We start from the raw sequence: 25,713 nt of genomic DNA on the forward strand, positions 1-25,713 counted from the left end.
GGATATCCTGGACAAAAACCTTCTCCAGAGTGCTCTGGACCTCAGACTGGGCCGAAGGTTTACCTTCCAACAAGACAATGACCCTAAGCACACAGCTAAAATAACGAAGGAGTGGCTTCACAACAACTCTGTGACTGTTCTTGAATGGCCCAGCCAGAGCCCTGACTTAAACCCAATTGAGCATCTCTGGAGAGACCTAAAAATGGCTGTCCACCAACGTTTACCATCCAACCTGACAGAACTGGAGAGGATCTGCAAGGAGGAATGGCAGAGGATCCCCAAATCCAGGTGTGAAAGACTTGTTGTATCTTTCCCAAAAAGACTCCTGGCTGTATTAGATCAAAAGGGGGCTTCTACTAAATACTGAGCAAAGGGTCTGAATACTTAGGACCATGTGATATTTCAGTTTTTTTTTTTTAATAAATCTGCAACAATGTCAACAATTCTGTGTTTTTCTGTCAGTATGGGGTGCTATGTGTACATTCATGAGGAAGAAGAATGAACTTAAATGATTTTAGCAAATGGCTGCAATATAACAAAGAGTGAAAAATTTAAGGGGGTCTGAATACTTTCCGTACCCACTGTAGGTATGTGCACAAGGCAGTGAATCAAACTTCACTGAAGGCATCACCTGTGACATCACCCAAGGGGGCGGGTGATCAGGCGGCAAGATTCTGAAAGATGAAGTCAGATTTAACAGGTGACCATTTCATTTAACAGGCCAAGCAAGATGAGCCCCCAACAAGGGTTCCTCTACGTGTGACCATCGTTATTTATGTACAGGCTTTCCTTGTCTGTTAATTATTAGGAAATATTCATTTTCTTTGTTTGGTCTTTACATTTGTTTATTTAAACTTTAACAAGAGACCTAAAAAAAAGGGGCAGTTTTGGAGGAAGGAGGGACAGAGGGATCGGGGGCCAAAAGGTGGATGTGAGAGCCATTAAAAATATAGAAAAATAGCTGAACGAATAAAAAGGGCCGGCTGTCAGAAAGGCATGGTTGGAGGACGGTGGGGAGAAAAACAGAGCAGAGGTGAAAGTGAGATGGGTGGGGCGCTGTGCTTTTGCACAATGACTCACTCATGACTCAGGAGTTCAAATTTTTATGAATGAAGACTGCTGGGTGACCGTCTCCCTGAACTGCCTGTTCTCTGAGCACAGCTGCTATGCATGCTGCAATCACCCAGCAACATTCACCAAACTGCACAGACAGGAGGATTACCACATGCATTGTAATTTCAACAAAGACACTTCTGAAGAGCACTGTAGTGTGACATACAGAGAGAGAGAGAGAGAGAGAGAGAAAGTAAAGGAGGAGGGCGAGAGAGAAAGAAAAGAGCGGATAAAGGGAAGAGGAAGAGAGAGATGGAAGGGAAGAGGAAGAGAGAGATGGAAGGGAAGAGAGAGATGGAAGGGAAGAGGAAGAGAGAGAGATGGAAGGGAAGAGAAAGAGAGAGATGGAAGGGAAGAGGAAGAGAGAGATGTAACGGAAGAGAGAGATGGAAGGGAAGAGGAAGAGAGTGATGGAACGGAAGAGAGAGATGGAAGGGAAGAGGAAGAGAGAGAGATGGAAGGGAAGAGAAAGAGAGAGATGGAAGGGAAGAGGAAGAGAGAGATGTAACGGAAGAGAGAGATGGAAGGGAAGAGGAAGAGAGAGAGATGGAACGGAAGAGAGAGATGGAAGGGAAGAGGAAGAGAGAGATGGAACGGAAGAGAGAGATGGAAGGGAAGAGGAAGAGAGAGACAGAAGGGAAGAGGAAGAAAGAGATGGAGGGTAGGAGGAAGAGAGAGGAAGAAATGAGAGGTTAAAAAAAAGGGGAGGGAGAGAAAGAGATGGAAAGGAAGTGGAAGAGAGAGGAAGAAATGAGAGGTTAAAGTGAAGGGGAGGGACAGAGAGAGAGATGGAAGAGAATAGGAAGAGAGAGATAGAAGGGATGAGGAAGAAATGAGAGGTTAAAGGGAAGGGGAGGGAGAGAGAGATGGAAGAGGGGAGGAAGAGAGAGAGGAAGATATGTGAGGTTAAAGGGAAGGGGATGGAGAGAGATGGAATGGAAGAGGGAGAGAGAGGAAGTAAAAGGAGGTTAAAGGGATAGGGTGGGAGAGAGAAAAATGGAGGGGAAGAGGAAGAAATGAGAGGTTAAAGGGAAGGGGAGAGAGAGAGAGAGAGAGAAATAGAAGAGAAGAGGAAGAGAGAGGAAGAAATGAGAGGTTAAAGGAAATGGGATGAGAAGAGAGAGAGAGGTGGAAGGGAATATGGAGAGAGAAGAAGCAATGAGAGGTTAAAGGGAAGGGGAGAGAGGGAGAGAGAGAGAGAGAGAGAGAGAGAAATGGAAGAGAAGAGGAAGAGAGAGGAAGAAATGAGAGGTTAAAGGAAAGGGGATGAGAAGAGAGAGAGAGAGGTGGAAGGGAAGATGGAGACAGAAGAAGCAATGAGAGGTTAAAGAAAAGGGGGTGAGAAGTGAGAGAGAGAGAGAGAGGTAGAAGGGAAGATGGAGAGAGAGGAAGCAATGAGAGGTTAAAGGTTACAGAAAGACAGAGCAAGTGAAAAGGAAGAGAGAGGTGGAAGGGTAAAGGAAGAGCGAGTAAGAAAGGAGAGGTTAAATGGAAGGGGAGAGAGAGATGGAAGGGAAGAGGGAAAGAGAGGTGTAAGGGAAGAGGAAGAAAGAGAGGAAGAAATTAGAGGTTGAAGGGAAGGAGAGGGAGAGAGAGAGAGAGAGAGAGAGATGGAAGGTAAGAGGAAGAGAGAGATGGAAGGGAAGAGGGTAAAGGAAGAGCGAGTAAGAAAGGAGAGGTTAAATGGAAGGGGAGAGAGAGATGGAAGGGAAAAGGGAAAGAGAGGTGTAAGGGAAGAGGAAGAAAGATAGGAAGAAATGAGAGGTTAAAGGGAAGAGGAGGGAGAGAGAGATGGAAGTGAAAAGGAATAGGTGAAAGAGTAGAGGAAGAGGGGGGGGGAGGTTAAAGAGAACGGAGGTGGAGGTGGGGGTGATCAAAGGTAAGGGGAATGGGAGAGGGTAAAAGGGTAAGAGGTGAAAGAGAAGAGGAAGAGAGAGGTGGAAGGGAAGAGGCAGGAGAGGTGGAAGGAAAGAGGGATAGAGACGAAACAATGAAAGGTTAAAAGGAAAGGGGAAAGATGAAAAGGATAAGGGAGAGAGAGAAAGAATTGAAAGGTTAAAGAGAAGGAGGGGGGTGAAAGGATGAGGAAGAGAGAGATGAAACATAGGGAAAGGTAAGGGAAAGGGGAGAAAGAGAATGTTAGAGAGCGACAAAGGTAAAAGAAAAAAGAGAGATGGGGAATCTTGAAGGAGAGGTTAAAGGAAAGGAAGGTGTACGTAAAGGTGAGTTGAAGATGTAAAGGAAGGCAGAGGTGAAACGGAAAGAAGAGATAGGTGAAAGTGAAAGGGGAGAGGTGAAGTTGAAGAAGAGAAAGGAGGAAGGGTAAGGGGGAGGGGTGTCATGAAACGTGATTGGGGACGGAGAGATGGAAGGAAAAGGGGAGAAGGAGAGAGAAAGCAGAAGAGAAGAAAGGGGGAGCAGGAGAGGAAAGCGAAGAGGGAGTTCTATGTGAAAGGGAAGAGGAGGAAGAGATGTGAAAGAAGTGGGGGTGAGGGGAGGTAAAAGAGAAGGGAAAGACAGAGTTGAGAAAAAAAAAAAGAAGAGAGAAAGGTAGAAGGAAGGTGGGTAGTGGTAAAAATAAAAGGGGAAAAGAGGTAGAATGAGGTGAAAGGGAAGGGAGGGGAGAGGAGAAGGGAAATGAAAAGGAAAGGGAAGGAGTGAAAAGGGTGAGAGAAAAGTGAAATGGAAACAAATGTATGAGAGAGAGGGAGTGCAGAACCATGAAGGAGATAAGAGAAAGGAACAAAAGAAAAGGATGAAACATGCTCTATGAGGTAGATGTCCACAATATATGTTCAAAACCACTCAAAACAAATAATTCAGTTTTTCATGGAGTTAGGAGTTCCCCTAAGGCTGGGTTCACACTTATGAGAACTGGATGCGGGTTTCACCGCATCCAATTCGCATGACAGAAGATTGTGACCGGTTCTCTGGGGCGGCTGCGGAGCGCATTGCACAGGGGTCCTGTGTGTCTTTGGCTCAGTTTCAGGTCCTAATTTAGGAAAAAAATTGGGCCTGGTATATCCCTGAAATGGAGAACAGGGACACATCGGACCCCTGCTGTCAGCCACGTCCAAATTAGATTTGAACCCAGCCTTACTGTTTCTTTAATTTTTTTTTTTTTTATATTGTAAGAAATAAAACAAGAGGACTGGATAAATGCCAATATGGGCTGGAAAACAGCAGGGGTGCCCATGGAGAGAGATCACCACTGATGCCCTTTAAGTGGACCTTGCAGTAAAATGCAGGGTCTGCCTATTGGATTTGGGCCCTTTATTCCTGTAAAAATCTATGTATATTACAGAGGCAAAAATATGCCTGTAGGGAAAAAAGTTGGAATACATAATTACCGTACAGTTGTTTTTTGCTTGCGGCGCCTACACAAGGGCAATGCCACTATCCTTCCAGTGAGATCCTGGAAATGATAAGGCATACAAATGTAGTCAGAATGAGATTTTGCATTGTGCTGGAGTGTCTTCTTTGCAAGATTCGGGGTACTTTTCCAGGAATCTCGCTAGAAGAATTGCGACACACCATGGGAGGCGAAAGATGGGGATGAGGTATTTCTTCTACCTTTATTTCGGGGTTAACGAGTAGAATTTTCTCTACTTACAATAATCATGTGATCTGGGAATGCTGGATATGGTTGACTGACATGAAGTATATATTTTTATGATAGGTCCACTTTAACGTACGTCTCAAATCCACAGCAGGGAGGGTGCAAGCCACAGACGACTGCACGTCTTGATAAATCATCCGAATGCGCTTCCAATACAAAGTGTCACTCCGCAAACGAGCGTTGCTACAAGTTTGTTTGCATTTAGTCTCAGGATGTCACATTAAATGCATTAAGAAAAAGGATATGAAACAAATGTCTGCGCGGGACTCGATGACGCCGCCAGGAACGAGTCGCTTTGTACATCGGTTTGACAAGTGCATTAAATGGAGTGTATGTCAAGGAGGAGAAGAGAATGTGTGCTTCAGGAGCTTTCCCTCGAGGTGACACTTGTGCAGGCAGAGGTGCAATTTGCCTTTCATGCAGCGCTCAGCCTTGTCTGCCTCTTTTGTTGCTACCTGCCTTCGTCACAGGAGACAAAGTCAAGTTCCTCTTCAATGTGCTTACTCGCGGTGACATGTGCTGCCTTTTATTTGCTGTGTGAAAACCCGTCTAAAACGGTGCCGAAGACTCTCACGACTGCTCCACATCTCCACCGGGAGCCTACAAAATCTCAGGTAGGCCGCAGCAAAGTCTCCTTATTAAATGTACAGGAGCTATTGATTGTGTTACCACATTAAAGTAAACCCTCTGCAAGCCTGGACGTTTCAAACGGAGCATATGATGATAAAATATAAAAAGGAAAGGTTATCTTCAGTCAATACTGCAGGTCAAAGTGATCAGTGGACCAGTGGTGGGGCTTGGTTGTCTGGAAACCAAAGTGAAGATTCCAAAGATTAGGCCCTTTTTTAAAGGCACTAAAATGAAGCTTCTGGTACAAAGAACTCTTTAATGCAAAAGCAAATGTAAAGCACACTTCAAAACTTTACATATTAAAAAATGGAAATCAGCAAAAAGAGAAGAATGGGAATAGGGGGTCTACTGTGCTCTGTGTATTAGGAGTGCACAATGCTCCTGATACAGAGGGGGTCAGCTATTACACTGACAGCAATGGTTGGTGGCTGGGGCAAGGAAAACCCAGGAGAAGATCCTTTCTTTATTTTATTTTTTATTTTTATTTATGGAGCTCCTCATATTCCTGTGAGCAAAAAATTGTGTAGACAGATGCAGTCTGCTTCCTCCACTTTAGGTGGTGCGACCAGAAGGGCATCACATCCTGGAGAGGAAGTCAAGGGAAACTCGATTTTCTCTATGGTTTCCTGGTACCTGGAGACCGCATTTTTCGGTTGGCTGCACTGCCTCTAGGTGACCCTTGGTGGCCATCTTGGGTCAGCAGATTTTTTTTCAGTGCCTGTTACCCAGGTATTGGAACACATTTGGGAGTGGGATGGGTAGGGACAGGGGCAGTATTAGTGGCAGGGAAAGTTTCCAGACAAGGAGGGAAAGCTTAGGGTTCGCACTTCTCACCTGGGCATGAGACAGCAAGGCCAAATTCTGTCCCTCCTAACAGGCATTGTCAGTTCAGCTGAAACCTGCATGTCTACACGCTGGTGGAATTCGTGAGTGCTCCTGGTTGGGCTGTCTTTCCACTGTTTTTTTTTGTGAACTGTCTTACTTTACTTCAATACAAGCTCGGAAGTGACGAAATGCGTCGGGGCGTGACCAGACGGCGTCCACAATCACTATAGCAATGGTGAAGGAACATCTGGAGGAACCTGGTCTGCGTCGTGGAGCCCGGAGCTCGTGTCCAAAGGGTGTAGACCTCACCTGCTCTATTATGTAGTTTTCTACAATTACAAGTGAGTGCAATATGTCTATGATTTTAACATTAAAAGAGTTACAGACGCTATAGACTATAAAGTTATACATTTGTCCTTATTGCTATATGCTTTCATTATTAAATTATCAAATTTCTTTTTATATATTTTTTATCATTTAAGTAGCAGCAGTTTATTATTCTTTTCATCCATTTTACTCCTAAGCGCTTAGGGTACTTATTGTAATTTTTGATCTATCATTTATTACTGTGAGTTTCTTTTTATATACCCCCAGGAGCAATGTTCCTGACAGGGGCAAGGTACTCTTGGTCTACCTAGACCAGAGTCAGTTGGACCCCACTCCTGAGGGATCTGCTTAAGCTGGTCCTCCAAGTATTTGGTAAGGGCTCTATCATAGAGAGACCCCCAGTTTGGGAGAGGAAAAAGACCCAAAGGCCACAGATCCTCTGCCCAGCCCAACAAAATGTGCATCCTCTGTCTCTGTAAAGAAAAAAAAAAAAAAACAACACACGTGCACTGTAAGTGCCCATGATAGATACAAGCATCAATAAAAAAAACAATGTGCAATACACAAGGCTCCTACCCCAGCTGCACTCATGTAACTTCACCACCACAACTCCCAAAGCAGGAGCCTCTCCTGCCTTTGCATTGGCCCACCCTGCAGTAGTTCACTTGAAATGTAGAAGTTTCACATAGGTCTACCTCAGCCCCATGAACCCTTTGGTCAGCGAGGCATTCATCCATTTTAATGGACCAATTAGGAGTAGCAATGGGTTTGGTCAAGGATCACTACTGCAAGCACTAAATCCTAAAGTGGGTAACTGCAAAAAAAAGACAGAGATTTTGCTACTCCCATTCATGTGGATGTTACTTGACACCTACCACCAACCTAAACATTATTGGTGACCGAGTACACCATTTCATGGAAACATTATTACTGTAATGGCTGTGGCCTCTTTCAGCAGGATAATGTGTCCTGCCACATTGCAAAAATGGTTCAAGAATGGATTGAGAAACACAACCAGTCTGATATGTTGACTAGCAAACTAAAGGGTTTGCTATTGATGGCTTGATGCCACTGCCAGATACCACAACATACCTTCTTAGGTCTAGTGGTGTCCATGCCTAGATGGGTCAGAGCTGTTTGGGTGGCAAGAGCGGCTGTTTTGGTGGCAAATGGGGGACAAACTCAATATTAGGTGGGTAGGCATAATATTATAGCTGATCGGTGTAAATTGATCTCTTAATTCCTGACTCTCCCAACTAAAACACTCAGCTCATGCAGACTATTATGCATTTGCGTGCTGCTTTAAGGCAGCCCACTTATTTTGCAAGAGCTTGCAGAGCACCCTGTTGCACTAAAGACTGCACTTAACTCTTTTATCTCAATGTGGTGTCCCTGCCTCGATGGGTCAGGGCTGTTTTAGGCAACCTAACGGGTGATGGGGAGAAGAGTAAGATATTAGACTGCAGGGAGGGGTTGGACTGGGACAGTCAGAGTCTGGAAGCCATTGGATAAATGTCCCTCCCTCCCTGGTATTGGCTTGGTAGGTGGGAGGTAGATAGGTATTACTGTAATAGGGTTGGCGGTTGGGACCCTTTGAATGGGGTTAAAATCTGTTTCTGGAATACAAGTGGGGACCCATCTGTTGGTGTGGTGTCCTCTGGTTGGGTGTGGTCCAATAACAGAGATTAGGTAATGGGAGACCTGTAAGGTCTATGGGCAAGTGGTAATGTTCCCGAGATGGTGTCTTGCAGCTGGGGGCATGTATATATAGTATATTTTGTTGTAGTAGTACTTTGTTATTCATTTTTTATTTATTGGTATTTTGATTTAATAAAAGGCCTGACGTGTTAATAGTATTTTTAGGGTTAAGGGGTGCTGGAGTTTTGGAGGGCTGTTTAGAAGTTTTAGGTGGTGACCTCTGATCTACCCTAGTCATGTTTTCTCCTGCACACTATGGCTTCATGTACACGGGACGTTTGAAAACCTCTCCTGAATGCTGAAACTTGACAGCTAGACAGTTAAAACCGTCCTTTTTGCCGTGATTACACGTGGCGTTTATGGAGTTTTGAAGGGTTGCTTAGAAGTTTTAGGTGGTGACCTCTGATCTACCCTAGTCATGTTTTCTTCTGCACACTAAGGCTTCATGTACACAGGACATTTGAAAAAGTCTCCTGAACGCTGAAACTTGACAGCTAGACGGTTAAAAACTTCCCTTTTGCCGTGATTACACGCGGCGTTTATGGAGTTTATGTTATGTCGAGGGTTGTTTAGAAGTTTTAGATGGTGACCTCTGATCTACCCTGGTCATGTTTTCTCCTGCACACTATGGCTTCAAGTACACAGGACGTTTGAAAACCTCTCCTGAATGCTGAAACTTGACAGCTAGATGGTTAAAAATGTCCCTTTTGCCGTGATTACACGTGACTTTTATGGACTTTTGGAGGGTTGTTTAGAAGTTTTAGGTGGTGACCTCTGATCTACCCTAGTCATGTTTTCTCCTGCACATTATGGCTTCATGTACACAGGACGTTGAGAAAACCTCTCCTGAATGCTGAAACTTGACAGCTAGACGGTTAAAAACGTCCCTTTTGCCATGATTACACGCGGCGTTTATGGAGTTTTGAAGGGTTGTTTAGAAGTTTTAGATGGTGACCTCTTATCTACCCTGGTCATGTTTTCTCCTGCACACTAAAAACCCGTACACACGATAAGAAAATCTGAGGGGAAATTTCGTCCGACGACCGATCTGACGATTTTCGGATTGTTAGTACGGTGCTTTCGATAGCCGACTCCGAGTTTTCGGCTGAAAAAATCCTGATGTGCAGGCTATAAATTTTTTATCGTCCGTCAACACAACGTCCGATTTTCGTCTCATTAGTACAGTTTTCGACGGAAAAAAATCTTAAGAGCAAGACTAGGCATGCTCAGAGAGGAAAGAACACATACAAAAAAATCCAACACATGACATCACTTCTGAAGTAGAATTCTGTCGTACGAGAAAATTTGTTTGAAAATAACCTCTTCACTTTCCACATCAGACTATCATGCCACAAAAAATGGACGACAGATCGTTCGATAATCTGATCGTGTGGGGCTTAAGTCTTCATATACACAGGACGTTTTAAAACCTGAATGCTGAAACTTGACAGCTAGATGGTTAAAAATGTCCCTTTTGCCGTGGTTACACGGTGCGTTTATGGAGTTTTGGAGGGTCGTTTAGAAGTTTTAGGTGGTGACCTCTGATCTACCCTAGTCATGTTTTCTCCTGCATACGAAGGCTTCGTGTACACAGGACGTTTGAAAACCTCTCCTGAATGCTGAAACTTGACAGCTAGACGGTTAAAAAACGTCCCTTTTGCCGTGATTACATGCAGTGTTTATGGAGTTTTGAAGGGTTGTTTAGAAGTTTTAGATAGTGACCTCTTATCTACCCTAGTCTTTTCTCCTGCACTCTAAGGCTTCATGTACATGGGACGTTTGAGAACCTCTCCTGGATGCTGAAACTTGACAGCTAGACGGTTAGAAACTTTCCTTTTGTGTTTATAAATGTGAGTTACCACGTTTAGACGCGTTTGCACGCTTTTACAAGCATTTGGCATTTCAAATGGCAATAAAATTCCGTCTGAACGCATTTTTTTTTTTTTTTTGCTTTTAAAAAAATGTCACCAAACTCAACTGCCTCTAAACGACTATAAACGTCTCAGCGTATATGGACAGATAAGGTAACGTAGAGGAGAAGTCAGGAGCTGCTGAGAAAAAAACGCCCAATTTGCTCCTAAACGTCTGTTTATCAGCAACAGTGTACATGAGGCCAAAATAAAATGTTAAAACTACCATAAATACCGTTAAAATGATACACCCTTCAAAAAAAAATTTTATTGACAGAAAAGAAAATGTCGCCTGAGCAGTTCAATAAGTGAAATTGAGAACTTCTGCTTCTGGAGAATTCTGCCGAGGGCTAAAATCAATTTTGCCAAAATCCCTCCGCTCATCCCTTCTCGTCGTGTCTTATTGTATAGAGATTTAGGAAGAATCAGAGCAGCAGAAGGAAAACCTCCATCATTTAACCAACCCTCTTGGCTTCCTACAGATGTTTCTGAACATAAAGTCCTTTTTTTTTGGAAGAGAAATCTCCAATAAGTGCCCTCCGCAGGTACATCTAAGTGTTTCTGATTGCTTCTGTACAGCAACGCAATGTTTAATTGCCCTATTGCTGCAGGAAAAGTATATAAACATACACAATCATCTGCTTGAGGTTATGAAATATCAGAGCTGCGAAACACATGATCACGGTAATGAGCGAGGAAAGCGCTTTTAATTATTGATAGAAATAAACATTCTTGTCAATAATTAATTTCGGTAATAAGTACCGCTATTGTTTTCTTTTTCCCATTTCTACTTTTAGCACAGCGCGACGGCAATTTTTAATTTTTTTTTGGCGAGCTGAGATTCTCTGAAACACAACAATGGTTCACAGCACCGGGATTGGCCAAGCCCAGGACCGGAGATTCTCTGAAACACAACAATGGTTCGCAGCACCGGGATTGGCCAAGCCCAGGACCGGAGATTCTCTGAAACGCAACAATGGTTCGCAGCACCGGGAATGACCAAGCCCAGGACCGGAGACTCTCTGAAACGCAACAATGGTTCGCAGCACCGGGATTGGTCAAGCCCAGGACCGGAGATTCTCTGAAACGCAACAATGGTTCGCAGCACGGGGATTGGCCAAGCCCAGGACCGGAGATTCTCTGAAACGCAACAATGGTTCGCAGCACCGGGATTGGCCAAGCCCAGGCCCGGAGATTCTCTGAAACGCAACAATGGTTCGCAGCACCGGGATTGGCCAAGCCCAGGATCGGAGATTCTATGAAACGCAACAATGGTTCGCAGCACCGGGATTGGCCAAGCCCAGGACCGGAGATTCTCTGAAACGCAACGATGGTTTGCAGCGCCGGGATTGGCCAAGCCCAGGACCAGAGATTCTCTGAAACGCAACAATGGTTCGCAGCACCAAGATTGGCCAAGCCCAGGAATCCCAGCGCTCCTTTCAGGGTTCCGCGTTACAACAGAGCTCTGACTGAGCAATATGTGAGAGAAATGCAATATGAAGACACGTTCTGATATAAATGAAGGGTTTAGAGATATGTGTGCATGGAGTAAGTGCCAGTTCACATTTGTGCGATCACAGAGATCGCATGTCATTCGGACAGCACTGCTCCTAAAATTACATGCGATCTCTGTGCGGTGCAAATTTAAGCCATTTTGTTTGTATGGCTGAATTCGCACCGCAATCACACTAAAACACGCACAGGATCCTTTTTTTTTTGGTCCGCAGCAGAATCAGATCACATGGTGGTTCACACTAGTGCGATACGATTCTGTGTGAACTTGCAGATCGCACTGCGATATGCGATCTGATCCGGGGGTGTTCTTAACTTTTATGGCAGTGTGAACTGCCAGGGGTGCGGATGCGATGCGGGAACACGCTGTATATATTCGAAGCGTTCCCGCATCGCACAAATGTGAACTGGCACTAACTGATGAACTTCAGGCACAAAAATCAGTCATTTAACCACTTCTGGACCGGAAAATTTTACCCCCATAATTGACCAGGCCACATTTTGCAATTCAGCACTGCATTACTTAAGGCTGCGTTTCCACGAATGCGCCTACAAAGTCGTGCGATTTCTAGTGCGACTTGTTTGCGACTACTTCTGGGGGCTTCAGCGCGACTACCTTCTATGAGGGACAAGTCGCACTTAAGTCGTCCAAAAGTAGTGCAAAAACCTTTTGTCGAGTCGCTGCGTCTTGAGCTACAGCAGTTAGCATGGTCCTAATAGAAATTAATAGGTTTTGACTTGTCATGACATGAGTCAAGACGCACAACAAGTCGCACTAGTGGAAACGGGGCCTTAACGGACAATGACGTGGTCATGCGATGCTGTACCCAAATAAAATTGATGTCCTTTTTTTCCCCACAAACAGAGCTTTCTTTTGGTGATATTTGATCACCTGTGCGATTTTCATTTTTTTGCGCTATAAACAAAAAAAATAGCGACATTCTGAAAAAAAAGAAAACAATATTTTTCACTTTCTGCTATATAACATTACAACCCCCCAAAAATTGAAAAATCTAATTTTATCATCATTTTAGGCCAATTTGTATTCTGCTACATAGTTTTGGTAAAAAAAAAAAAACTCCCAAAAAGCGTAATTTGATTGGTTTGCGCGTCTACAAACTAGGGGAAAGATTCATGTAATTTCTATTTATTTATTTTGTTTTAACTAGTAATGGTGGGGATCAGCGATTTTTAGCGGGACTGCGGACAGATCGGACCCCTAACTGACATTTTTGACACTTTTGGGGGGACCAGTGACATTACTACCGTAATCAGTGCTAAAAATATGCACTGTTACTGTAATAATGACACTGGCAGGGAAGGGGTGAACCCAGGGGCGATCAAAGGGTTAAATGTGAGCCTATGGGGTGTTTTATAACTGTGAGGGGGGTGGGCTTATTGGATCAACACAAGGACCTGTGTTCCTAAATAGGAGGAACACAGGAGTCCTGTGATGATAACTGACAGAACAAGGGTCTGCCGTGTTTACAATAAACGCTAACAGGACTATTGTACAGCCAGCATAACATTTGAGAGTAAACATAGAATGGCGGGATCAACACGTTTTGCCCACGATGGGCTTCTTCAGGATCCACTTAATGTTTACCGCTTTTTGTATCATTTACCACTGGTAGATACAAACAGTACATTAAACTACCAAAAAACAATGTGTGCAGTAAAGAAAAAAAAAAAAAAAAGCATGTATAAACTACAATTCACAAATTAAATATATATATAAAATCAACCTGATTATATGATTTGATATGAGTTCATCATATATATATTGTTTTGAATAATATAGAAGTGTGTTTTTTTTTCTCTTTTACTGCACATTTATTTTTTGGTAGTTTAATGTACTGTTTGCATCATTTACCAGTGTTAAAGCGGTAAACACGAAGTGGATCCTGAAGAAGCCCATCGCGGTCGAAACACTTTGTTCCCACCATTCTAGGTTTACTCTCAAGTGTTATGCTGGCTGTACAATAGGCTGTACAATAAACCTGTTAGCATTTATTACGTTTTTAGATATTAATTAATGCCTTTACTTTTAACGATGAATAATAATCATTGTTGATTTTACCTATCTTTGTTACGCTATATGATTGTACATTTTTTGTTTTTGGCACGCTAAAATCCAATTTCTACCCATACCTCCCTTTGGGGGGGGGGGGGGGATCTGGGGGGGACCTCACTTTTTGCCATTATTCGTACTTTTGGGGATTGTGCCTTGTTTTTGTATGCACAAGATACCCCACCCAAATACTCCTAATCGAAATTATTGAAATAGAATCAAATTCATGAACAAAGCGTCTCGGTGCTGCCGATCGCGATTTTGTTACGCTATATGAGGGGTAGGGAATCTATGGCTCGTGAGCCAGATGTGGCTCTTTTGATGTCTGCATATGGCTCGCAGACAAAACTTTAATAAAGGGGAGCGTGTCCGGACGTGAGCCGCGCTGGAGGTGTAGTCCCAGAGCTCCGCCGCGTCTACCACTCAATCCAGTGCCATCCGCGTAGCTGTGCCCGGTGCCAAGGAGATTTCTGCACCCATCGACGGTACACTTTGTGGGCTACTCTCAGTTTGTCTCTGGGTGAGCGGATTGCCACGCTACGGACCCCGTGGCCTACTCGCGGTACCACCGCCGGCTCGTGTGCTGTGCATCTGAGGGCCTTTGCAATCACCGTCCGGTAAGCAGACCTGCCATGCGCTCCCTGTGCCCCGACAGACACGATCTCCTTCCCCTCTGACACCCGGGGACCCCTGGGAGCTGCCTCTCACATCCACTTCTGAGGCTTTCAGTGGCCGGCCGCCATTTTCTCATGTCCTATACTCACCTCCATCACTTGCAGGCCTGCAGGCGCTTCACCACTCCGGCCTCATTGCATACCTGCCTGCTCTGCTCTCTTCCCGACCGGACTCCAGGCACTTTCACATGGCTCCATCTACTCACTGTATGGCTCTCATGGAATTACATTTGAAAATATGTGGCATTCATGGCCCTCTCAGCAAAAAAGTTCCCGACTCCTGCGCTATATGATTGTACATTTTTTCTTTTTGGCACGCTAAAATCCCCTTCCACCCCATACCTCCCTTTTGGGGGGATCTGGGGAGACCTTACTTCTTGCCAGTCAATCAGATTACTTTATAGTAACAACAGAGATGTGACCTGCGATCTTCCAAACTATTGATCAGCATCTGCTTCAGCTATGTGTGGCATATTGATCGATAGTGTTGTCGACTACAGAACGATTGATCCTGGGAAATAAACTGATGGTTTATTGAAATGTGTATAGCCACCATTACTGTGAGGTCTCCTGTTTCTGCTGAAACTCTGCACTGGCAGATATGACGTTCACGATGGACGAGGAGCGTGCAACCTTCACTCCTCCTCTTCTCATTCACCCAGCACTTGTTACAGGTGGCACAATCCAGCAAGAGCTGACTAGATTGGCACCACATTGTTTTTTTTTTTTTTAAGATTTACAGTGAAAGGCCTGCAAGGCATACTGGGCACTCGGTCACGAAAAAAAAAAAAAAAAAAGGGCGAGGCAGCGGCTGGCCGCTATCCCAGTGTGTCAGGCGTCTCTCGATATCAAGGAGTAATGAGGAGGCCGCAGTGTATTCTTACACAACGTGTTTGGCGTGAAGCTGTCTTCCTGCCTCTCCCTTCTGTACCGTGCCGAGTGTTTGTGGAAATAAAAAGGACAGCTCTGTGAGAGCGCCGGATACGCCGCATCACGCTGTGATCGCCAAGACGTGCCGAAAAACATGCCGATGTCATCTGACAGGTCCTGGTCACCTCTAAAGTGTCATCCAAGCACATAATAAAAAAAAAAAAAAAACACTCATTATTACAACTAAAAAATATAATTCCATGTAAATAAAGCTAATGGAAGCACCTGAATCTGTCCTTATATTAGCTTCCCACAATTCTCTGCACAGCAGCACTTAGGCTGGAGGAGGGACTCAAATGTGCGCAAATGGCCATTTACATAATGCACAAAACAAGAACATGAGAATACGTTTCCGCGCAATTGCGCAAAAATGCACGCATGCGTGTGAAACTTGCGCAAACGCATATGCGTGAAAATACATAAAAAAAAAAAAACAGATGAAAAAAGTTGATGCTTAAACAAGAGTATCGTTAGCAAGGGGCCTAATACTTTGCACAGTGATGTCAGTCTAACACTGTGAACACATTGACAGGAGGAGTAAGCAGAGGGGTGACCTGTATATTATAACACATCACTATTCAATATATTACCCCCGCCCCCCAGTACTAACCTGTATATTATAACACATCATCATTCAGTATATTACCCCCCCCCCCCCCCCAGCACTGACCTGTATATTATAACACATCTCCATTCAGTATATTACCCCCCCCCAGCACTGACCTGTATATTATAACACATCATCATTCAGTATATTACCCCCCCCCCCCCCCCCCAGCACTGACCTGTATATTAGAACACATCACCATACAGTATATATTAACCCCCAGCACTGAACCTGTATATTATCACATCATCATTTAGTATATTACCCCCCCCCCCCCCAGCACTGACCTGTATATTATAACACATCACCATTCAGTATATTACCCCCCCCCCCCCCAGCACTGACCTGTATATTATAATACATCATCATTCAGTATATTACCCCCCCCCTCCCCCCAGAACTGACCTGTATATTATAACACATCATCATTCAGTATATTACCCCCCCAGCATTGACCTGTATATTATAACACATCACCATTCAGTATATTACCCCCCCCCCCCCCCAGCACTGACCTGTATATTATAATACATCATCATTCAGTATATTACCCCCCCCCCTCCCCCCAGAACTGACCTGTATATTATAACACATCATCATTCAGTATATTACCCCCCCAGCATTGACCTGTATATTATAACACATCACCATTCAGTATATTCAGTATATTACCCCCCCCCCCCCTCCAGCACTGACTTGTATATTATAACACATCTCCATTCAGTATATTACCCCCCCAGTACTAACCTGTATATTATAACACATCACCATTCAGTATATTACCCCCCAGCACTGACCTGTATATTATAACACATCTCCATTCAGTATATTACCCCCCAGCTCTGACCTGTATATTATAACACATCACCATTCAGTATATTACCCCCCAGCTCTGACCTGTATATTATAACACATCACCATTCAGTATATTACCCCCCAGCTCTGACCTGTATATTATAACACATCACCATTCAGTATATTACCCCCCAGCTCTGACCTGTATATTATAACACATCACCATTCAGTATATTACCCCCCAGCTCTGACCTGTATATTATAACACATCACCATTCAGTATATTACCCCCCAGCACTGACCTGTATATTATAACACATCATCATTCAGTATATTACCCCCCCAGCATTGACCTGTATATTATAACGCATCACCATTCAGTATATTACCCCCCCCCCTCCCCCCAGAACTGACCTGTATATTATAACACATCATTATTCAGTATATTACCCCCCCAGCATTGACCTGTATATTATAACACATCACCATTCAGTATATTACCCCCCCCCCCCTCCAGCACTGACTTGTATATTATAACACATCTCCATTCAGTATATTACCCCCCCAGTACTAACCTGTATATTATAACACATCACCATTCAGTATATTACCCCCCAGCACTGGCCTGTATATTATAACACATCTCCATTCAGTATATTACCCCCCAGCTCTGACCTGTATATTATAACACATCACCATTCAGTATATTACCCCCCCAGCACTGACCTGTATATTATAACACATCATCATTCAGTATATTACCCCCCAGCACTGACCTGTATATTATAACACATCACCAATTCGTATATTACCCCCCAGCACTGACCTGTATATTATAGCACATCTTCATTCAGTATATTACCCCCCCCCCCCCCCAGTACTAACCTGTATATTATAACACATCACCATTCAGTATATTACCCCCCAGCACTGACCTGTATATTATAACACATCACCATTCAGTATATTACCCCCCCCCCCCCCCCCGGTACCAACCTGTATATTATAACACATCACCATTCATTATATTTTCCCCCCAGCACTGACCTGTATATTATAACACAACTCCATTCAGTATATTACCTCCCCCCCCCCCCCAGCACTGACCTGTATATTATAACACAACAGCAGCCTATGTAATATATAGAGTGGTATCGGGGTTCAGTTATATGTATCCTATCCAGGACTCATCCTCAGCATTGCTATATAACAGGATCTTCACATACAGCAAAAAATATGAAGATTGCAATAAAATAATTCACAAATCACTGGAGAAACATTTATAAAGAATAGCTCAGGGCTGTCCTATAGGACGCTGACCTCACACAGATCACAATTTACAGTCGCTATGTTAAATATTATTACTGTAAATTTTGCGAGAGACACAATTGCAACTGTGATGGTAATTTTCCTTCAATTACATGATTTACAGAATATATGGCAAAAAAAAGGACAAAATCCGCACAAGTCTTTCTGAATTCACTCCACTGACCAACAAGCAATGAACACCGAGAACTCCAAAGAGAGAAGGATAATGGTGGAATGCCGATAGCTAAACCGGAACTCCAGGAATCCAGGCACTTTGTAAAATGTGTGACTAGGAGTTAAGTCCAGCGAGGCGCATGCCACCTTGTGAACCTATCTCTTTTAGCCTGGGTTCACACTACTGCAATGTCAGGTGTCGCATGTGATTCGCAACACATTGCTGTGCAGATCACATGTGATGTCTGTGCAATGCGAATGGCTGAACTTGCATTGTATTTGCAAAAAATAGTGCAGGAATCTTTTTTTCTTTTTCCTGCACAGGAATCGGATCGAATAGGTGTTCCCACCCATGCAATCTGATTCCTGTCAAATTCACAGTTCGCACTGCGATCTGCAAACCGATCTGGGAGTGTCATTAACTTTATATTGACACCCTCAGCGGTTCGCAAAGGGCAGCGCGAACTACCTGCGAGGGAGATGCGATACGGGAACCGGCACTGGAATCGCACTGGTTCCCGCATCCCATATGTGTAAACCCAGGGCCAATTTAAATTTATATTTTTACCTAGCCCCAGTAGTACAGTTATTGCTTTACTTGTGGTGCTCTGACGTTTGAACCTTCTGGTCTCAGCAGCTACAGAGTCGCCTTTGGCCGCTCTGCCCGCCCCCTTCCCCTCCTCCTGACCAATCACAGAGCACTTTGTAATATGTGAACCTATTTACAGCATATAAAGCCTTCTGTGAATGAACAGCAGAGGGGTGGGTATAACAAAATCTCTCCTCCCAGAGGCCTGGAGTGTAGCAATAGCTGTACTCCCAGTGCTCAAAAAAACTGTCCGTTATAAATATGTCCAGGGCTTTTTTTAAGCAGGAATGTGGGTTCCGGAACAAAATGTATATAATGACAAGGGGTGGTGGGGTGTGCTGGAGGGTCTATTAATGTTGACTGCTTGGGGATCTATTATTGAGGGGGGAGTCTATTGTTGCTGGTAGTGGATTGGTTGTTGCTAAGGGAGGGGGGATCCTATGTTGCTGGGAATTATCTACAAGGAGTCTATTGATGCTGGTAGTGGATCTGTTGTTGCTAAGGGAAGGGGGTCCTATGTTGCTGGGGGTCTATTGTTGCTGGGAATTATCTACTGTTAAGGGGGAGGGATTTACTTTTGAGGGAGGGGGGTCTGCTGTTGAGGGAGGGGGTCTACTGTTGAGGGAACGGTCTACTGTTGAAGGAGTGGTCTACTGTCGAAGAAGGGGTCTACTGTCGAAGGAGGGGTCTACTGTTGAAGGAGGGGTCTACTGTTGAAGGGGGGGTCTACTGTTGAAGGAGGGGTCTACTGTTGAAGGACGGGTCTACTGTTGAAGGAGGGGTCTACTGTTGAAGGGGGGGTCTGCTGTTGAAGGGGGGGTCTGCTGCTGAAGGAGGGGTCTCTACTGTTGAAGGAGGGGTCTACTGTTAAAGGAGGGGTCTACTGTTGCTGGGGGTTTTAAAAAGGATATGGATATCCTGGATACGTTCATGGGGTGGCATGCACCTCGCTGGACTTAACTCATAGTAAGTCAGCAGATTAAACAATGTGGCTGAATTCCTGGAGTTCAGCTTTTATACCGACACATACATGAAATATCTCAAAATGTTATTTTTTCCACATAAAGCATGTACTATGACATTTGATCTTGACCAAAGATCATAACAAAAGATCCATTATAGCATCATTAGTGTATCCATCACAATTAATCATACAGATGCAGATTTTCATCCAACACATTTCTTGGAACAAAGTCCACTTTTTCAAGGACACACATGCAGTTTTTACATTATAAAGATGATCTCATTTCATGAATCAAACTAAATATTAATAATCCAAAAATGCTAGTTGCCTGGCTTTTGTGCTGGCCCACTGCCACCATAACTAAGTCACCTTTTCCAAAAAAGTAAAAAAAAAAGCCAGTTCTTATCTGCGCACCAGTTCCACAACAGTAAAATAAATTATGGAAGTACGAGGAACAGTACAACTGCCAGGGAACTAGCATTTTCAGGAGTAAAAATGGCAGCCCCAATATCGGTCTCATTACATCTCTTTTGAATTTGTTTGTAAACATTTTAAACTCCCAAAACTTTTTTTCAAAAATGGTGAGGAATTTGAGGTTAACTGGAGAGTGAAAGTGGTTTATCACCTTCTACCTGCCACCAATGAGGTCTTTCAATGCAGACTTCCTCTAACTGCCAACAACGTGGTTTTGCAATGAAGACTTCCTCTAACACCCACCAAGGGGGTCTTTCAATGAAGACTTCCTCTCCTAGGCGGTCTTTCAAAACAGCCTTCCTATAACTGCCACCAATTAAGTCTTTCACAATGTAGACTTCCTCTAACTGCCAACAATGTGGTTTTGCAATAAATATTTCCTTTAACTCCCACCAAGGGGGTCTTTCAATGAAGACTTCCTCTCCTAGGGGTCTTTCAATACAGCCTTCCTCCAACTGCCACCAATGAGGTCTTGCCCCAACTGACATGTTAAACTCCCAAACTCTTTTTTCAAAAATGGTGAGGAATTTGAGGTTAACTGGAGAGTGAAAGTGGTCTATCAATTTCTACCCGTCCCCAATGAGGTCTGTAAAAGCAAACTTCCTCTAACGCCCACCAATGAGGTCTTTTACTGCAGACTTCTTCTAACTGTCACCAAAGGAGCCTTCTAATGCAGAATTCCTCTAACTGCCACCAATGAGGTCTTTCAACACAGACTTCCCCTAACGGCCACCAACGAGGTCTTGCAATGCAGATGTCCTCTAACTGCCACCAACAAAGCTTTCCAAAGCAGAATTCCTCTAACTGCCATTAATGAGGTCTTTTAGTGCAGACTTCCTCTTAATCCTATCAACAAGGTCTTTCAATGCAGATGTCCTCTAACTGCCATCAATGAGGTCTTCCAATGCAGAATTTCTCTAACTTCTACCAATGAGGTCTTGCAATACAGACTTCCTCTAACTGCCACCAACGAAGCTTTCCAAAGCAGAATTCCTCTAACTGCCCATTAATGAGGTCTTTTTGTGCAGACTTCCTCTTAATCCTATCAACAAGGTCTTTCAATGCAGATGTCCTCTAACTGCCATCAATGAGGTCTTCCAATGCAGAATTTCTCTAACTTCTACCAATGAGGTCTTGCAATACAGACTTCCTCTAACTGCCACCAACGAAGCTTTCCAAAGCAGAATTCCTCTAACTGCCATTAATGAGGTCTTTTAGTGCAGACTTCCTCTTAATCCTATCAACAAGGTCTTTCAATGCAGATGTCCTCTAACTGCCATCAATGAGGTCTTCCAATGCAGAATTCCTCTAACTTCCACCAATGAGGTCTTTCAACAAGACTTCCTCTAACTGCCACCAACGAGGTCTTTCAATGCAGATGTCCTCTAACTTCCATTAACGAGGTCTTCCAATGCAGAATTCCTCTAACTTCCACCAATGAGGTCTTTCAATACAGACTTCCTCTAACTGCCACCAACGAAGCCTTCCAAAGAAGAATTCCTCTAACTGCCATCAATGAGGTCTTTCAGTGCAGACTTCCTCTAACTCCCACCAACGAAGCCTTCCAATGCAGAATTCCCCTGACTGCCATCAATGAGGTCTTTCAGTGCAGACTTCCTCTATCTCCCACCAATGAAGCCTTCCAATGCAGAATTCCTTTAACTTCTTACAACGAGGTCTTTCAATGCAGTTTTCCTCTAACTCCCACCAATTAGGTCTTTCAATATAGACTTCCTCTAACTCCCACCAATGAAGACTTTTAATGCAGACTTCCTCTAACTGCCCCCAATGAGGTCTTTCAATGCAGACTTACTGTGCCATGACATTACCCATATTGGAGACTCTTCCACCTACTCTCTGCTATAGCTCAGTGGAACATAAAAACCAAGCAGAAAAGGCAAACGTTCAATTTCACACTTTAGTTACAGTGCATCCAAAGCCAGTTAAAAAAAAATGGATAGAGTAGGGAAGGGTTAGAACCTATGTCAGGTGTTTATAGGTGTGTATACAGTTCATGGGAACACCAAATGAAAGGCCTCAGAGTCCAAAAGCTTTAAAAAATTGATATTTGCTCACAAAAAGACAACAGAGAGCAGCCAAAGTGTTTTGGGGGTTCGAAGATCGGCCCCCTATTTCAAGGCTACAAAATCCACATAAAAACAAATCCATTTTTATATGGAATTGATTTGTACTCTGGGCAAATACTCATAAATGAATAAAAAAAAAAATATATAAAAAGTGAAAAGGATGTTTAGCCAATGTGGATTCATATACAAATAATAAAATGATGACAAAAAAAAAGATAAAATCCAATAAAACAGAAATTAATATTTAATTATAATCGATGATAATAATAATAATCTTAATTATAATCATGTTAATGAAAAACAGATCTTGTTTAAAATTGGATAAAATAATAACTATTCTTAAAAAAAAGTATATTAATAATATAGTTAATAAAATGCATTGGGAATGAATTATAATCACAAATAAATTGTGAATAAATTGAAACCACTAAAAAATGCTGATTTAAAATCCACAGGCCAACTATTGGCAGACAAGAGGTTCCTATTGCAGTCTGTATTCTTGCTGGGGAGGATCAATCTCTCTGTTTGTCCTGTGACTATTGTAAGTAAAGGAACATCACAAATTTTCGGTTGTCCCTGGAATAGGAATATAATTCTCCCAAATAGGATACTTGCTCCAGTGACAACTAAGTGGAGATTTTCCTTATTTTCGAGAGATTTTCTTTCACTTCTTGAGACAAGAAGTAGAGAAAAATCCCCTCAGTAGGACACAGGCACAAAAAAAAAAAAAAAAAAAAAAAACACTGACAGAGGTTTAAACCATTCCTTACTCTATCAAAAAAAATGGCTTTTATATATACTTTAACCTTTTAAAGACACGTTATAGGTAAAACACATGCAACAGGCATTAATCAGTTCACAATTTGTCCTCCAATAGTCCAAATTCTTGGATTTGAAAAAAAAACATCATCTATGTATCAAGGTGCAATATGCTCCCATATGGCTGTACTTACCCAGTGATGTCTCTATATCCTTACTTGTAGTGTCTTCTAGTGTTCCGAGCCCAGACCAGCATCAAAACTAAAATACAAACACAAGAGGGAAATTATTAAACAGTCCTTTAAGTGTAACTCTCAGAACCTTTTTTTTTTTTTTTATTATATTTATTGTACATTTTTCGATGATAGGTTAAATTCGCTTCTGTCTAAATTGGCATCAGTGTGTATGAATGTGAAACACTGAAAAGGGGGGAGAGAAAAAGGGGCCGTACCCCCCGTAGAAACAGTCCCAGGGAAGGGAAAAGGGAAAATTGAGGGAGAAAAATTAGGATTTTAGGGGTACCATAATGCAAAAGATACTTCAATTATAACATCTTTATACCAAATTTATTGAAAAACAATATTTACATTAATATGTATGTGTGTGAATGTGAGTTACAGACCGTAGATTGTAAGCTCCTTGAGGGAAAGGACTGATGGAAATGTACAATATATATGTAAAAAGCTGCGTAAATTTGACAATGCTATATAAGTATTCATAATTAAAAAATTAAATAAAAAATGTATACAAATCATTCAAAAACACATAAAACGTTTACATTACTGTTTTCTCTTCAATTACAAAATCTTTACACAGAATTTTATTGAAAAACAATATTTACATTAATATGTATGTGTATGAATGTGAGTTACGGACCTTAGATTGTAAGCTCCTTGAGGGCAGGGACTGATGTGAATGTACAATATATATGTAAAGCGCTGAGTAAATTGACAAGCTATATAAGTATCTGTAATAAAAAAATTAAATAAAAAAATGTATAAAAATAATTCAAAGACACATAAAACGTTTACATAACTGTTTTCTCTTCAATTACAAAATCTTTATACAGAATTTTATTGAAAAACAATATTTACATTAATATGTATGTGTGTAAATGTGAGTTATGGACCTTAGATTGTAAGCTCCTTGAGGGAAAGGACTGATGCAAATGTATATATATGTAAAGCACTGAGTAAATTGACAATGCTATATAAGTATCCGTAAAAAAAAAAATAAAATAAAAAATGTATACAAATAATTAAAACACACATAAATGTTTACATAACTGTTTTCTCTTCAATTACAAAATCTCAAAATCTTTATACAGAATTTTATTGAAAAACAATATTTACATTAATATGTATGTGTGTGAATGTGAGTTACGGATCTTAGATTGTAAGCTCCTTGAGGGCAAGGACTGATGTAAATGTGCAATATATATGTAAAACGCTGAGTAAATTGACAAGCTATATAAGTATCTGTAAAAAAATTAAATAAAAAATGTATACAAATAATTCAAAAACACAAATGTTTACATAACTGTTTTCTCTTTAGGGTGACACTGTAATTCATATGAGAAAATACATAAAATTAAGGCCTCATGCACACAGGACGTTTTTACTGCGGCTGTTTTTGGCGTCAGACGTTTTTTTCTGCAGCCAGTAAACTCCCCAGCATGTTATCCTATGTCCCCATGCACAAATAGGATGCTATCAGCAGTTTTTGGCAGGTTTTAGGAGGCATTTTTCAGCTGTAAAAACGCTCAAACATTGATAAAAGCTGAAAAAAACGCTGAAAAAATCCACAAAACGCAGAAAAACGCGGCTTTTTGGTGTTTATCAATGTTTTTGAGCCATAGGCTTTTGTGGGAATATAGTTTTGCTATAAAAAAATCTAAAAAATGTTACAGCTGAAAAAATCTAAAAAACAATAAAAAACTCCAAAAAAAACTCAGAAAAACGTGGCTATTTGGCATTTGTCAACATTTTTGAACCATAAGCTTTTGTGGAAGTATAGTTTTGCTTTAAAAAAAAAAAGCTAAAAAATGTTGCAACTGGAAAAAGCTAAAAAACGCTGCTGCAAAAAAAACTGAAAAACACCTTCTACAGCTACAACGTTCTACTGACGTTTTGATAACGTCCAGTGTGCATGAGGCCTTAATACTGCATTATGCGTTTAAAAAATATTTAGGACATAAAAATTTACAAAAAAAAAGTAAAAGAGGAAGAAAAATAAAAATAAAAGTATGTTTAATTGTGAGAGCGAGATGGGGGAGAGGGGAGGGAAGGGTTCAAGGGAGGGTGAAGGTCCACTTTAACTGGTCTAAACTGAAAAAGGAAATACCAAAAATACTAAAAAAGGGTAAAAAATGGCTTTTAAGAAATATAATTTGAAATGTACACCCAGCCAAAAGGTTTTTCTTATTTTTTTTTTAAATAGGAAAGTTCACCCTATTGGGTTTTTACAGCTTTCTGGGGCTCCGTTTAGAGCATGGGTGTCCAACCTGCGGCCCTCCAGCCGTTGTGGAACTAAAAGTCCCATGAGGCATTGCAATGCTAGTCCCTTGAGGTATTGCAAGGCTAACAGTTGCAAACATGGCTCCCAAAGGCAGAGACATGGGCCTTGTAGTTTTGCAACAGCTGGAGGG

The 25,713-nt window shown here is 42.2% G+C and overlaps 1 protein-coding gene across 1 annotated transcript in view; it reads right to left on the minus strand.

Annotated features, from left to right (window-relative positions):
- Positions 1–25,713, minus strand: part of ZBTB20 (zinc finger and BTB domain containing 20) — a 1,486,592-nt gene that overhangs the window by 502,177 nt on the left and 958,702 nt on the right. The window contains exon 5 of the mRNA XM_082245473.1: positions 23,261–23,327. The gene's annotated coding sequence lies outside the window, so the exon portion shown is untranslated. The remainder of the gene's footprint in view (positions 1–23,260; positions 23,328–25,713) is intronic.

This window comes from Pelophylax lessonae (assembly GCF_965119305.1).
Source record: "Pelophylax lessonae genome assembly, chromosome: 2".
Lineage (NCBI taxonomy): Eukaryota > Metazoa > Chordata > Amphibia > Anura > Ranidae > Pelophylax > Pelophylax lessonae.